This window comes from Passer domesticus, chromosome Z (genome assembly GCF_036417665.1).
Source record: "Passer domesticus isolate bPasDom1 chromosome Z, bPasDom1.hap1, whole genome shotgun sequence".
In the NCBI taxonomy this organism is placed as follows: Eukaryota; Metazoa; Chordata; class Aves; order Passeriformes; family Passeridae; genus Passer; species Passer domesticus.
The window spans coordinates 68602396-68617096 of NC_087512.1; the positions used below are offsets into that span (position 1 = coordinate 68602396).

The window sequence follows — 14701 nt, forward strand, 5'->3', positions numbered from 1 at the left end:
GACTGAAAATTTAGGCAAAATACAGTCTGATTGAAGTAAGCAGTTCATTTTCAGGGAGCAATCCATTTTCATCATTATGGTCATATAGTCAAATCAAACAAAAAGCAGAGCAGAACTTCTGCACTGCAATTACTGGTATTTTACCAAATGCTAATGAAAAAAACATTCCAAAAATAGCTTCAAAAATGCACTTGAAGCTAAAATTATTCAGGCAGTGTTTTCATTTATAAATCTAGGTTCTTCCATCTCTAGAAATGGAGATAACTTTCATTTTTTGTTGCATCTCCCATCTGCAGAAATCAAGCTTCAGATCAACACCACAAAACAATCCAATGTTTAAAATGTGTGTTCTATAGGTCTACTGTGTGCAGAGTTAAAAGTACTGTTCATAGTGTCCCAAAGAACTTCAAAAAACCAGAATTTGTTACTCCTGTAAGCAGGAAGTGAAAAGAAATCTGTAACTTTTTGTTTTTGAGAAAAGTGGAGTAGTACAGTATGAATGAACAGTTTATAATCTTTTCCATACAAATAATACTGAATCACATAATCTGTTTCACACACAGCTGAATTAAAGGAAAAATTATTGTATGCTGAACACATTTTACTTATTTACCTATGACTAAAAATGTAATCACTCTTCAGATGTACAGAAAACATGGAAGGTTTTGTGATCCTGCCTTGCAAAAGGTAAGAAACAGGCAACACATCAGTGTCTCAGAAATGAAGCTTTACCATCTATACTGTTTCTTCAGGAACATTGTGTTGAGGGCTAAGGTGCTATTCTATCTCAGTTGCAATGCAGGTTAATTACTCATGGTGCAGACCCCAGACTGCTCCTCTATATTCAGCCAACACCTGGTAGAGAAAATAGTGTCAACAACTGAGGAGATTATATTGCTTGTTGTAATTAGCAAGTATTCACAAATAGATATCTGAAAACAACAGGAAGAACTGGAATTGCTGAAATTGATGTCCAGAAAAGGAAAAAAAAAGATGGAGTAAATTATTGCCAGGACAATAACTACTTTGAATAACAAAGGAAAGCTGCTTCTCATGACTGCTATGGTAGTGGGAAGAGCATTAGGACTGACTTGACAACTAACAAAGACTTTGGAGTGATGCCATTACTGTCTTCCCTTAACAAAAACAGGTGTCCTGGTTTGACCTTGTTATTTTGAAGCAGGCTAGGCTCTGCACCCAGGAATAATGCATGCCAATATTTTTGCAGAATCACTGGAGGAGATATGAAGATAAAAAATAAATTAATTATTATAGAGTATTTCATATCCTAATTAAAAACAACAATATAACAGGTCCTTATTCCCTAATAGACCTGAGCCCCCTGAAGAAACAGAAGGACACTTACAAGCTTTGCTGGCATTCTGGAAGGGAAACAAAACTTCTTCAGGTCCAGCTGGATTTCATGATTATCAAACCAAATTCTGGAACAGGACACTGCCTACAGAGTTCTCCACTTTGTAAAAAGATGTAAATATGAACTATTCCTTCTGGATGTTATTACTCAGTCACATGAAATATAATTCCTACTTGTCCTCTAACAGGTGAAAATTGGGTTCTCCAGGTCAGTTGTGCCAAGGTATTCAGCTATCAGGTTGGCAGACCTGGCCTGAGCATTGCTGCCAAGACATTATCATCTATTCTGTATCTCCTGCTTTACTGATTAATCTTTCCACTCTTATTAAGAGTCTTGACTGCTTTGAAACCATTAGTTCACTTTATCAAGAGAAGTGTATTTAGGCTAGACAGAAAAAAACCAAAAAACAAAAACATATTTTCAGCATCTGCTGTGTCAGGGAAGAGAATTTGGGGCATCTTCACACCTTTTAAACACAGAAACATATTGAAGTTTCAAGTACTCATTAATGCAGAAAATATACTCTTGTTTTATCAACATTTTCAATTGCACAGTTTTATACCAAATGAACTTATTTGACACCCTTCTTCCCAGGCACAGAATGATATTTGAATAAATAGCTCATTAACCTATTTTTAAAAAGTCTGCTAAGCTGGAAAGAAGCCAGGAAGATGCAGTATTTTTATTTTTATAGGATTCCAATATTTGTCAGTTTTCTATTTTGCTGCTTTATTATAACTCTTGAATTCTTACATGGCTTCAGAACTTTTAAAACTACCAATAACAAATGCTTTTAAATCATTAATGGTTCTGAACAAGACTCATATACAAAAGCATAATTTTAGAGAGTTAGATTTAAATTGTATGGTGGTAATTTCATACAGAATTAAAATCCTTATTCTCCTAAATTTTGTTCTCAAAATTAAACAACCTGATTATAAGAGGTGGGTGGGAGGTTAGAAATAGGGATGTTTTTATTTAAAGGCCTGTAAAGTGTAAGCAATACAGAAGTCTATGCTGTACTATGTTACTAGAACTAAAATGTTCTTTCTACACCTTAGACAACCTCTAGTAAATTTTCAGCCTTTGACAAGACTAGAAACTATGTTATCAGATTAAAAGTGCAATTTCCTGTCAAACTATGAACCTTGAATAGGAACTGAATGAAACAGATCACATAATCCAAACTGATATTTACCAAGGGTCAGGAATTCTTATGGCTTTCAGAAAGGAAAAGAAGAGGAAAGTGTATGGACTATGGAAGCAAGAATGAGGCTGTGTAGGATGATTACAGAAGTGTTGTCTGACACAGTAGAGAAAAAATTAATGTGGCCAAAACTTAATTTCAATCATCCTCACTTTAGTTCATGATAATATTATGTAGGTTATCTGGGAGCTCTTGTAAAACTCCTGAAATACAATGCAGTCATCAATCAAAGGCAATCCTGTTTCTGAAGGTCATGCCTTCCAGAGGTTACTGTCTAGTGGACAAAGGGAAGGCAGTGGAGTATTTTATTTTTAGTAGACCTTTTGATGCAGTCTCCGACATTATCCTTCTGGACAAAATGTTGAGCATACAGGTGGACACATACACAATATAATGGGTGAAAAATTGGATGAAGGACTGTGTTCAAAGCTGTAGTAAAGGAGGTAACTTTTGGCCATGGCCAGTCACTAGTGGTGTTTTCAGGGCTCTCAGCATAGTGCTTTTTATACTTTTTTATGTCAGATACCTCGAAACAAAAGTGGAATGCAGTTTAAGTAAATTCACGGGAAATACTAAACTAGGAGGAGAAACTGGTTGCCTTGAGGATAGAGATGCCTTACAAAGAGAGATATTTAAAAGGTTAGAGTGCTGTAAGATAACCAGCTGCATAAAATTTAACAAGAACATGTCTCACTTTTTACCTGGGAGAATGCAATCAAAAATGCATGTATAGACTGGGCAACCAGATTCTGAAGTGCAGCCATGTAGAAAGGGACAGAGGAGTTTTGGCCTATGGTTATTCCGATGGGAGTCAACAGTGTGCTCTAGCAGGCAAAAGGTGTCCTGGGGTGTATCAAGTGCAGTGTAGCTAACTGGCCAAAAGAAGTGATTGTCCCAATATACTCAGCACTAGTTCAGCCTCACCTTGAGTACTGTATTCAGTTTTGGGTTCCCCAAAATTTAAAAAAAAACTACAATGTATCCTAAGGAGGGCAACAAACATGTTGAAAGGACTAGAGAGCAGCTGAGGATGTTAGGTTTGTCCAGCTTATTGAAGTGTAGGCTGAAGCATTATCTCGTTGTTGTCTACACCTTTGGAGGAAAGCAGAGACTGAGATGCTGAATTTTTGTCTTGTGTGAGCTGAAAAGACTTGAGGGAATGACTTTAAGCATCAGGGAAAGTTCAGATTGGATATGGATATGTATGTTCCTCACAAGAAGGTGGCAAGCACTGGAAATTGTCAAGGCTCCAAGTTTGTTTTTCATTAAGTGGTCAGACATAACTCTTTGATATATGAGTATGTGATCTGTCCACAGAGAGGGTAACCAGAGCATTTACTTATGCTTCTGCTCAGCAGTAGCCAATCATTTTATTTAGACTGTGCATTGCTGATGTCCTTTCATACCTAAACATTTTTTCTGCTATAGTGTCCAGCCCTATACTTTACTTGAAGCTTAGCAGCACTACCTGTTTCAAGTCTCCGGGACATAATGCATCTGTGAAGGTTCTTATCCTGCAGAATCTAACTACAGAGCACAATCAATGGGTTTCAATTTTTTCTTGTGTTGTCAAATTGATTGTGAAGACGTAGAAAGCATATTCTCGCCATTTGGACAGATGGAAGCCAGTGAGAGATTCTTGACCTTCCTAGTATATACTAAGTTAGGCCATAAAATGGCTGTTTCTTCTTCTTCTGTTTTCTGATAAACACCCACTAAATAATTTCTCCTGTACCTTACATTCATCACCTTTAGTGTAAGGTTCAATCTCCCAAAGCTCTCGGCAGTGCTAGGAAATTATTGCTATCTGCACACTTCTCTAAGGTTCTTGAATGTAAGATGTGATGAAAGAGTGACATAGAAGTTAGAGGAGGGAAGACCTCTGGATAAAAGTTTTACTTTATAACATTACAGTGATTATTAATTTATCTGCCTTGCAGAAAAACGTTTTAATAATTTCCATAGGAGAATGCATTGATGTGTGCGAACACCCAAAAGAGAGGAATTCCCTTTCAACTACATATTTCTGCTTATTAGTTAGTAATCCTTTAATGCTGGCAGTGTTATTACTTTGAAGAACAAGTGCCTACAGACAGATGTCATAGTTTGAAAAGAAGCGTCAAGGGACTCAGTGATTTCTGAAGACAAGTGAACTCAAAGAGGAGAAGAGATTTGATTTAGGACACACATATCAAATGTGGCTGTTTATAATTCTAATTATGTTAGTAGGACTAATGTGCTTCAGTTTGCCAGATGCACTTAAAACTAGCAAAATACATTGCTCACTCTCAAAACATGCACATCCTTTCCCTGTGAGCTGCAGGATGCTAGGGTTCCAAAAGCAGCACTTGTACAAAGAGCAGCAGACCACAGGAACAGGGAAATGAGGAACATCTGGGTAATACATAATTGCAAAGTTAAGCAGCTTCCAGTCTGTTATTCTCATGCAGTGAGCAGAGAAACTGTGGTATTAGTGGTAGAAAGCTGGAATAATTTCTGTTTGGCCAGGTATCATAGTTTAACCCCAGCCAGCAACTAGGAATCACACAGCCATTTGATCTCTCCCCTCCCCAGTGGGAAGGGCAGCCAAAGGGGAAAAAAGTAAACTTAATGGCTTGATATAAGAACCATTTCATTATTGACACAAAATAAAATTTAATAATACTCCTAATGACAAAAATAATACTAATGACAAAAATAGCAATGATACTACTAATAACAAATAATAATGCTAATAACAAAATAATAATACTAATGACAAAAGTAGCCATAATTACAATAATAGTAATGATAATAATAACAAAAATAATGATTTTAATGAAAAGGAGAAAGTAAAACTCAAGAGAAAGAAGTGATGCACAATACAATTGTTCACTACCCACAGTAGTGAACAGTAATGAACAGTATTGAACAGTAGTGAGCAGTAGTGATGCCTACTCCAGAAAGACCTTGGCCCCCTTCCACATAACTCTCCCTCATTTATATACTGGATATGATGTTCTGTGGTGTGGAATATCCTTTTGGCCAGTTCAGGTCAGCTGTCCTGTCCATGGTCCCTTCCAGCTTCTTGGGCACCTGCTCCCTGGCAGAGAACAGGACACTGAAAAGACCTAGACTCAGAGTAAACACTGCTCAGCAACAGCCAAAAGCATCACTGTGTTATCAAAATTATTCTCATATTGATTTCAAAACACAGCATGTACCGGTTACTAAGATGAAAAGGAAGTTCATCACAGCCAAAATAAGGACAGCATCCACCCCTGATTCCATACAATTTACTTCATACCAGATCCAACCCTTCCTAATGACACATCACCTTTCTTGTCTCTTGGTATTTGTACACACAGATATAATTTCCTTAGTCTGTGGACCAGCCCTGTAAAAGTCCAATTAGTTAATTTAGACCATGACCTTGGATTCAATCTGTCCAAAGCTGCCTGGATTAGTATATAGAAGGTATTTGGGCTGTATTCCACCCTGGGGCAGGTGATTTCAGCTGTAGGAGACACCCCTCTAATGGAAGGCAAACTGTGGTCTTCACTCTGTTGCCAAAGGGATTGAGAAAGATGCATCATTGAAATAAATTGTGGTACCACTGGGTTACCTTTAACTCCAGTTCTTATTTCCAGTTCCAGTATGTCTGGTACAGCCATAGTGATTCAGTGATGCCATGAATCACAGAAGCACAGAATCACAGATCACATAATGGATAGTGATGGAAGGAACCCCAGTGGGTCATCTGATCCAAGGGCCCTGTGCAGGCAGGACATTTCCAGAGCACATAGCACAGGATTGTGTCCAGACAGTTCTTGAATATCTCCAGTGAGGGAGACTCCACAACCTCTTTGGGTAACCAGTTCCTTTATGGGTCACCCACACTGTAAGGAAGTTCTTCCTCATATTCAGGTGGAACTTCTTGTGCATCTGTTTCTGCCTGTTGCCTCTTGCCCTATTGCTTGGTAACACCAAGAAGAGGCTATGTCTACGTTCTTGACAGCCTTCCTTCAGATACTGACACACAATGGTGTGGTCCCTCTCATGGTCCCTCTCAGACATCTCTTCTCAACATTGAACAGGCCCAGCTTCCTCAGCCTTTCCTCATAAGAAAAATCCTCCAGTCCCTTAATCATCTTCAGAGTTCTCTGCTGGACACACTCCAGGAACTCCATGTGTCTCTTGTACTAAAGTGCTCAAAACTGGACACAGCACTCCAAATGTGGCCTCACTAAGGCCAAGACAAGAGGAAGGATCACCTCCCTTGACCTGCTGGCAATTCTCTTCCTAATGCACTCCAGGTTATCACTGGCCTTGGCCACCAGGACACACTGCTGGCTCATGGAGATCTTGTTGTCCACCAGCTCCCTCTCTGCAGAGCTGCTCCCCAGCAGGTCACCCCCAGGCTGTGCTGGTGCCTGGGGTTGTTCCTCCCCAGCTGCAGGATCCTGCACTTGCCTTTGCTGAATTTCAGAAGGTTCCTCTGTGCCCATCGCTCCAGGCTGCTGAGGTCCTTCTGAAGGGCTGCTCAGCCCTCTGGGCTATCGGCCACTCCTCGCAGCTTTGTGCTGCCAGGAAATTGCTGAGCAGGCCTCTGCCCCTTCACCCAAGTCACTGATGGAAAAATTAAGCAAGAGTAGGCCCACTATTGAACCTTGAGAGACACCACCACAAACAGGCCTCCAACTAGAGCCTGTGAGGCTGATTATGACGCTGGGATCTACTGTTCAGGCAGTTCTCAATCCACCTCCCTCTCCACTCATCCACTCTTCCTGAATTTGCCTGTGAGGACATTGTTAGAGACAGTGTCAAAAGCCTTGAAGTTGAGGTAGACAAGATCTGCTGCTCTCCCCTCAATCATCCAGGTAGTTGTTTCATTCTGGAAGGCAATCAGGTTGGTCAAGCAAGACTGACCTTTAATGAATCCATGCTGACTATTCCTGATCACCTTCTTGTCCTCCCTGTGGATAGAGGTGGCCTACAGAATGAGGTGCTCCATCACCTTTCCAGGCACTGAGATGAGCTGACTGGCTGATAGTTCCCTGCATCCTCCTTCTTGCCCTGTTTGAAAACTGGAGTGACATTTGCTTTTTTCAGTCCTCAGGCAGTAGTCCTGATCTCCATGACCTTTCAGAGATAAGGAAGCACAGCTATGATATCCATCAGCTGTCTCAGCACTCCTGCTGGGGCCCATGGACTTGTAGATGTCAAGTTTGCTTAGATGTTCTCCAACCCAACTCTTCTCGACCAAGGAAAATTCTTCCAGCATTCCTTTAACCTGGTCTCCTGGGTCAGAGATCCCTGCAGGCTGGTCTTGCCAGTGAAGACCAAAACAAAGGTGTCATTCAATAACTGTACCTTCTCTGCATCCTGTTACAGTGGTCCCCTAGGCCCACATTATCCTTCGTTTTCCTCCAGTTATTGATGTATTTCAAAAATACATCAATGTTGCTCTTGACATCCTTGGCCAGATTTAATTCTATGTGGGCCTTGGCCTTCCTTGTCCTATTTCTACTTACTCTGACAACCTCTCAGTTTTAAGTGGGATGACCCTACTTCCAACTTCTGTGTGTTTTTTGCTTATACTTGAGTAATGACATGAGTTCTTTAAACATCCATGCAGGTGTCCCACTCCTTTGCCCTATTTCTTGCTCATCAGGATGTATCATTCTTGAGCCTGAGGAAGCCATCCTTGTATAACCAACTGTCTTGGACCTTCTTTCCCTCCAAGGCCCCAGTAATCTTCTTTTAGTCTTCATTCTCTCTTAAACTTCCACGCTTAAAGTCCCATACAGGGCCTTTTTATCCCTTAAAAGCCCCATGTAGGGCTTTTACAAGATAAGCAGGTCCTGCTGATCACCCCTTGGCTCTCCAATCAGAAACCCATCCTATGGGGAGGAACCATGGAGTCTCAGCTGCAGCAATCATCTACTGGTGCACCTTTGTGGTAGCAATTGGCACCAGCTGGTTTTCAGCCTTCAGCAACCCCACAACAGAAGGGTCCTTCAAGAGACTAACCAAGGCAGACAGCTTCCTAACTTCCTTCATCTCCAAAGCAGCTATACCAAAGATCAGTTGTTATCCTTTTGGATCCTTGACATACTCTCTCCTGAGGTAGTTTACACCAAAGATGCCTCTCAGGCCATCATAATAAGGTGCTTTTTCCACTCAGTCCCAGTCAGCCTCCAGTAGCTGTTGGGATTCTCCTGTCATTCCAGAAACACAAATTTATTCTCTCCCTGCATAATTTGATGACATTAAGGGTACATTGTGCACTGGTGTCTACTAGAGACCCCTGTGGGGCTGATGAGCCAGGCCATCAGATCCACAGAGTCCAGTAAACTGTGTCCCTGGCAGGGATCAGACCCTCCTAGTCCTACTCATAGTATTCTTCAGTTACTTCCTGTAAAAACAGATTAGAATTCCTTTCCATGTGATATTGAGGGAGATCAATCCTTCCACTTTGCCAGGGGAAGTAGTAACTGGAGACTGGACAGCAAGTTTTCTGGAAGAGCCCTCATTTGTGATTGTTTCCCTTGAAGTCTGGGTACCCATGCCTCTAAAGTTGTGACAGATTTTCCATCCCACTTAATCATGTCTTCTCCATATTCTCTGTATTACATACAGAGTACCCCATTGTGTGTATCTTCTATAAACTCCCTCTTGATCAAAAGAAGGCTTCTGTTAATAGCTGAGATACCGGTTCATACATGGTTCATGTGCATTGGACTTGGTCTGGATCGGTGAGAAATTGCAGGTTTTTTGTATGCAGATGTGTAATCTCTAGCACAGCTAATTTCCCTGAGGCATGGAATACCTCTTCCAACTGTGGTCCACATGCCAGGGTGTCACATAACGTGTTCTTTGTTGGGATACCTTTACTTCACATTTTAGAGGAGTCACCTTCAGAGAGTCTTATGTCCCTTTTCCAATCACATTGTCGATGCCCCTTTCCCTAGAAGGTGATCCAGCTGCTTGACTTCCCTAATCTTCTATTCCAGGCTACAGGCCCCACAATGCCAGCATCCAAGCAGCCAGGTAACAATGTGCTCATACTGGACAATAGCTGAAACCTTTTCATACACCACACAGCTCACTTGGAGAGCAGGATGGAGTGGTTACCTCTTGTTCTGCCTCTTCTTTCTGCCCTCATGGTGTCCCTGCTCTGTCCTACTGTAGTAAACAACCTGCCTTTCGTGTCCATTTCTTTGTGTCTATAGGTGCAACTGATACAGGCCTGAGTTGGTTTTCTGGTTCAGCTGCATCACCCATCACAGGGTATCTGTAGCACCTGTTGCTGGGGTTTGAGGAGATGTGCTTGTCACAGGGGTTTGAGTACAAGTAGTGCCTGTTGCTAGAATTTGTGTAGCAGCATCGCTTGTCCCATGATTTGGAGTAGACACAAACAGTTGCTTACCCTGCACAAGATCTGAGCTACATTCATGGCTCCTAGCAGTAGCACCATGCCAGTTTGAATACTCCAAGGCTATTCAAAAATTTCAAAATTCTCAAATGCTATAGCATTTACTTAGAGAAGAAGGAGAAAATGTGCAAAGGTTCCTTCTCTGCAGGTTGATTCTTGGAGAAAAGGAAAGATGTGCAATCATTAAGTTTCCAAAAGATGACTCCTGCAGTACAGACATGACAGCAACATTGAGTACCACACCAGATTAATTTCAAGACCACTGATTCTGTAATATCGTAAACCAGTATTAGAGAGTACAGCAACACACTAACTTTAGTTCAGCCCTTGGAGATTATAAACAGGAGGTTATGACAAGAAACACATACTACAAGTAAGCTGTTACATAAAACAATCCTGGGAACAAATGCAACAACTCTGAGAGTAAAAGCGGTTAATATTGTGACCAGCTATTAAACTAATACAATTAATGCTTATAATAAATTTGTTCTAATGTGTTCTGGTCAGATCTGCCATTATCTCAACACTTTGTGCCCCTCATTGGGCACAAAAAAGGACTTGTGTCGATTTAACCCCAGCCAGCAACTAAGTACCTTCCAGTCACTTCACCACTTCACTCACTCACTCACTCACTCACTCACTCACTCACTCACTCACTCACTCACTCACTCACTCACTCACTTCCTGTGCCTCCCCTCTGGTGGGTTAGGGAGAGTTGGTAAAAGGTAAAATATGTGGTTTCAAATAAGAATGGTTTAGTAATTGAAAAGAAGTAAAATATAGTAATACTGCTACTAATACTAATATTAATATTAATAATAATATGAATAGAAATGAAAAGGAAAAAGAGAGAGAGGGATAAAATCCTAGAGAAAAAAAGCAATGCACAATATAAATCTTCACCACTCACTGATGTGACTGACGCCCAGCCTTTCCCTTAGCAGCAATCACTTCCTTACAGACAACTCCCTCCGGTTTATAATACTGAAAATGGCATTCTGTGTTTGGTAAGTTCAGGTCAGCTGTCCTGGCTGTTTTTCCTCCCAGTTTCTAATGCACCTACTTTCTGGCAGAGCATGGGCAAACTGAGCAGTCCTTGATTTAGGGTAAGCACTACCTAGCAACAGCCAAAACATCAGTATGTTATCAACATTATTCTCATGCTGAATCCAAACCACAGCATTGTACCAGCTACTCAGAAAAAAAAAAAGCTAGGTTGTACTGTGGGATCTATTGGTAATAGAATTTTTTCTCATGAATCAGAGCAGAAAGTAATTGAGATGAGTTAAAGATGGGTATCACTAGCTCCAGTGCATTTACTAGGAACAAAACAATGGGTGAAATTCTGCATCCATCACTGTGAACTACCATGTATCAAAAAAGAGGAAGCTCTTTATGATATACATATACAATTACAGGTTTTAATTTAGCCATTATCTCTCAGGAAGAAGCTTAGAGAATTTGGGGCAGTTCCATGTAAACATAACATCAATATTTAAGATTACTCAAAAAGGCAACTAGAATGCTAAGAAGTCTAAGGGGAAAAATCAAGCACAGAGCAGGAAATACCACACTGCTACTATATAGACATTTTGTGCAACTTCATATAATATAATATAATATAATATAATATAATATAATATAATATAATATAATATAATATAATATAATATAATATAATATAATATGATATGATATGACATGACATGACATGACATGACATGACATGACATGACATGACATGACATGACATGACATGACGTAATATAATATAATATAATATAATATAATATAATATAATATAACATAACATAACATAGCATAACAATATAACAAAACATAATTAATATAATATATGATACTGTCTTCAAAAATATTAGAAAAATGTCTCTTCTCTTCAGAGGAATACGTAGAAATTGAAGAGATACAGAAAAAAGTGGTGTAGCTGATCAGTGTTTCAGAACAGCTCCTCAAGGAAGAAAAGATAAATAGATGAGGATTCCTTGAGCCTTGAAAGCAAACAGCTGCAGGAAAAAGATGGTATATGAAGGACAACAAAAAAGATTAAGAGGTAATTAACAGGTTTGATGAAGATACAATTTGGGGAGACACCTTTGAAATTTAAAAGCAATAAAAATTAAAGTCCTTGTTCCCCAGTACATAATTAAAGTGCAAGCTATTAAGGTCATTGACTGTCAAGACTCTAAAAGCAGGGAAATAACAAAGAAAAAAAAGAAAAAGCACCACATTTTTTCACACATTGAAACATCTGATCCTGTGTCAGTATGAACTACTTATATGAAAGCTGATCGTTGCCCAAACACCAACGTAACTCAAACCCTGAAGTACAGCACTGTTTGAGAGTAAAGAAGAACTCATATTTTTTTAATCCATCTCATAATTTAGTTTAAGTTCCAAAGGGAAAACTCCTGTTTGTGCAGGACTTCAGGAAAAGCCTTTTTTAACAAAAAATACTTGTATTACCAGCTGAATTGACAATAATGGCTTCCCCAAGACTCAGATTTTTTTCCCTTCACCTTGTCAGTTATTCTGTAATTTGTCATGCAACAGCTGTTCAGACAACACGTGGGATGCACCACACTCATTCAATTTTCTGTTCTTCATTGCAAATGGGTTTGCATTGTCTCCAGCACAAGGACATCATCAATCAAGTTGATTTTTGCTCCGAATATCTGGAATAGGTGGCTTTCTTTCTACCATTTAGATGTCCCTTAATTATTGTTCCTATTGCAGTTGATGTGAGCGGATAAAGAAAAAAAAATACCATCACGGTCAGGTGTGAAGGAGCCTGGCAACCAGACTGACATGTGCTTTGCATTTGGGGTGAACATTTAGTATTTTACAGTGCTCCCCCAACTTTAGTGTGATTTAGCAGCAGTTGCAAAGTGAGATGCATCTGATTTGTACTTTTTCTGAATTTTATATCAGTAATACATGCAGTCTTGTTGAAGTCTCTGCTAAGATTAAAGAATGCATTTAAATGAATACTCTTCATTTTATCTACTCTTATAAGAAAGATAGTGATGGAGAAAAGATGTTCTTTTTTTATTTAGCTCTTCTATGGGACGGGAAGCTCCTCTGATGAAATAAATAATCATGATATCAGTTGACCTACTTAGAAAAAACTCATTTGTCACACTAAAAGCAAAACTCCTAGAAGCAGGATCGGAAAATAGCTTGGAGCTAGTTGCAAGAGCTGCAAATTTTCATGCTTGGAGTAACTTTCTTCTTCTCTGAGTCAGAAAGAACTGGGTAATACTGAACTACTGTTCCTGGGATGTTCATATCATGTGCCATACAAAACCATGGGCCACAACCAATACCCTCATCATTCAGGAGTGGAGTCACTGACAGAGCCCTTTTCCTCCTGACATGTAATCGGGGTGGGCCTGTGGTCTGTAGAGTATGTTGGAATTTTCAGCCTAGAAGTACTAGTCTCATTTAGAGCAGTTCCCCACATACATATACAGAAAGTTGTTGATGTAAGTTATAAATTCATAAAGCACAAAGGCAGCTGAGATTCTGAAATTACAGATAAGTTGCCTAGAGATGCTCAGGTCTGCAGTAAGATGCTGTCTCGTGCTGAGGTAATTTTGATGCACATATCCATTCCAGTCTCCCAGTCCACTGTTTTTCTCATCCTCATTGGTGTTACAGATTTCATCCTTCATTACATTTATTGTGCTTTTTCTGCCAAAGCAGAATTTCTGCTGTTTTACCAGACACTAGGTCAATCCCCAGCAAAACAGATCCCCTTGAAGAGAAGTGAAACAGCAGTTTTAGCCTCCACTGTGCACATAAAGCAAGAGGAACTCAAGGGCTGCAGTGACGATGTTTTGGACAGGCTGAAAGCTTCAGAGTGATCAAATCTTGATAATTGCCTTGTCCCCAGAGAAACAACAAATTTTGAAATAATCTGAACCACTGTGTGTATGTTCAAGATCTTAGTTTTTTGACTTTTAACCCAACATCATCTTAGCCATAGTTTAGCAAGCACATTAGTATAATCTTTCTAAAAATAAAGAGCAGCTAGAGAGTACTGAGAGGCTTGAGCAGCTTGACAGTCAGCTAAGAGTAAAGGCTCATGGATCATTAACTCTTTGAGTTTCCTACTGCCTGTTGCAGTCTGATTTGTTGCCTAAGGGTTCAAGGCCCCAAAGCCCTCTGGGAGCTATTGGAAATTGAGAAAATTCACTTACCTTCTTGGGACAAAAGATGAATCTCAGATCCCACCTCTGAAGGTAGAGAGATAGGACTACAAGTACCTGAAGACCATTAAGAGGTAATGGTGGAGGCCAGGGAAAGAGACAGAAACTAGTCTCAGCTGGGTGAAACTGGACTGAAGATGAACAGAATTATTCTCAGCACCAATGTAAAAACCCTAGTGGGAAGACCTATAGTGGAGGCATACAAAAGCAGAAACTTAAGTGAGATGCACTGGCAGGACCAACCTTTGACCAATTGCACCTTGAGGAAGTTCTGACACCAGCTGGTCAGAGCTGGAGGTTGCTCAGGACAGTGGGACCCATGCTAAGGGAAAGACACCTCTAATTGACTTTGGCTGTCTTCTTGACCACTTTTCTCTGGTTGAACGATGCTTCAGAGTGATGGGGTGGAGACAAAGGTTAGGGGGTGTGGTTGAGGAACATAATGGATAGAAATTAGTCAATTTTTACAAATC

At 40.0% G+C, this 14701-nt stretch overlaps 1 long non-coding RNA gene across 3 annotated transcripts in view; it reads right to left on the minus strand.

Moving 5' to 3' along the window:
• LOC135289883 (uncharacterized) overlaps positions 1 to 14701 on the minus strand; it is a 68092-nt gene that overhangs the window by 51558 nt on the left and 1833 nt on the right. Inside the window, exon 1 of one of the 3 annotated variants that reach the window (XR_010352612.1) lies at positions 10910 to 11039. The exons of 1 other annotated variant lie outside the window; for it this stretch is intronic. This is a non-coding gene — a long non-coding RNA (uncharacterized LOC135289883). Of the gene's footprint in view, positions 1 to 10909; positions 11040 to 14701 lie in introns of those variants that run through there. One more of the 3 variants, XR_010352613.1, reaches the window with a different exon arrangement.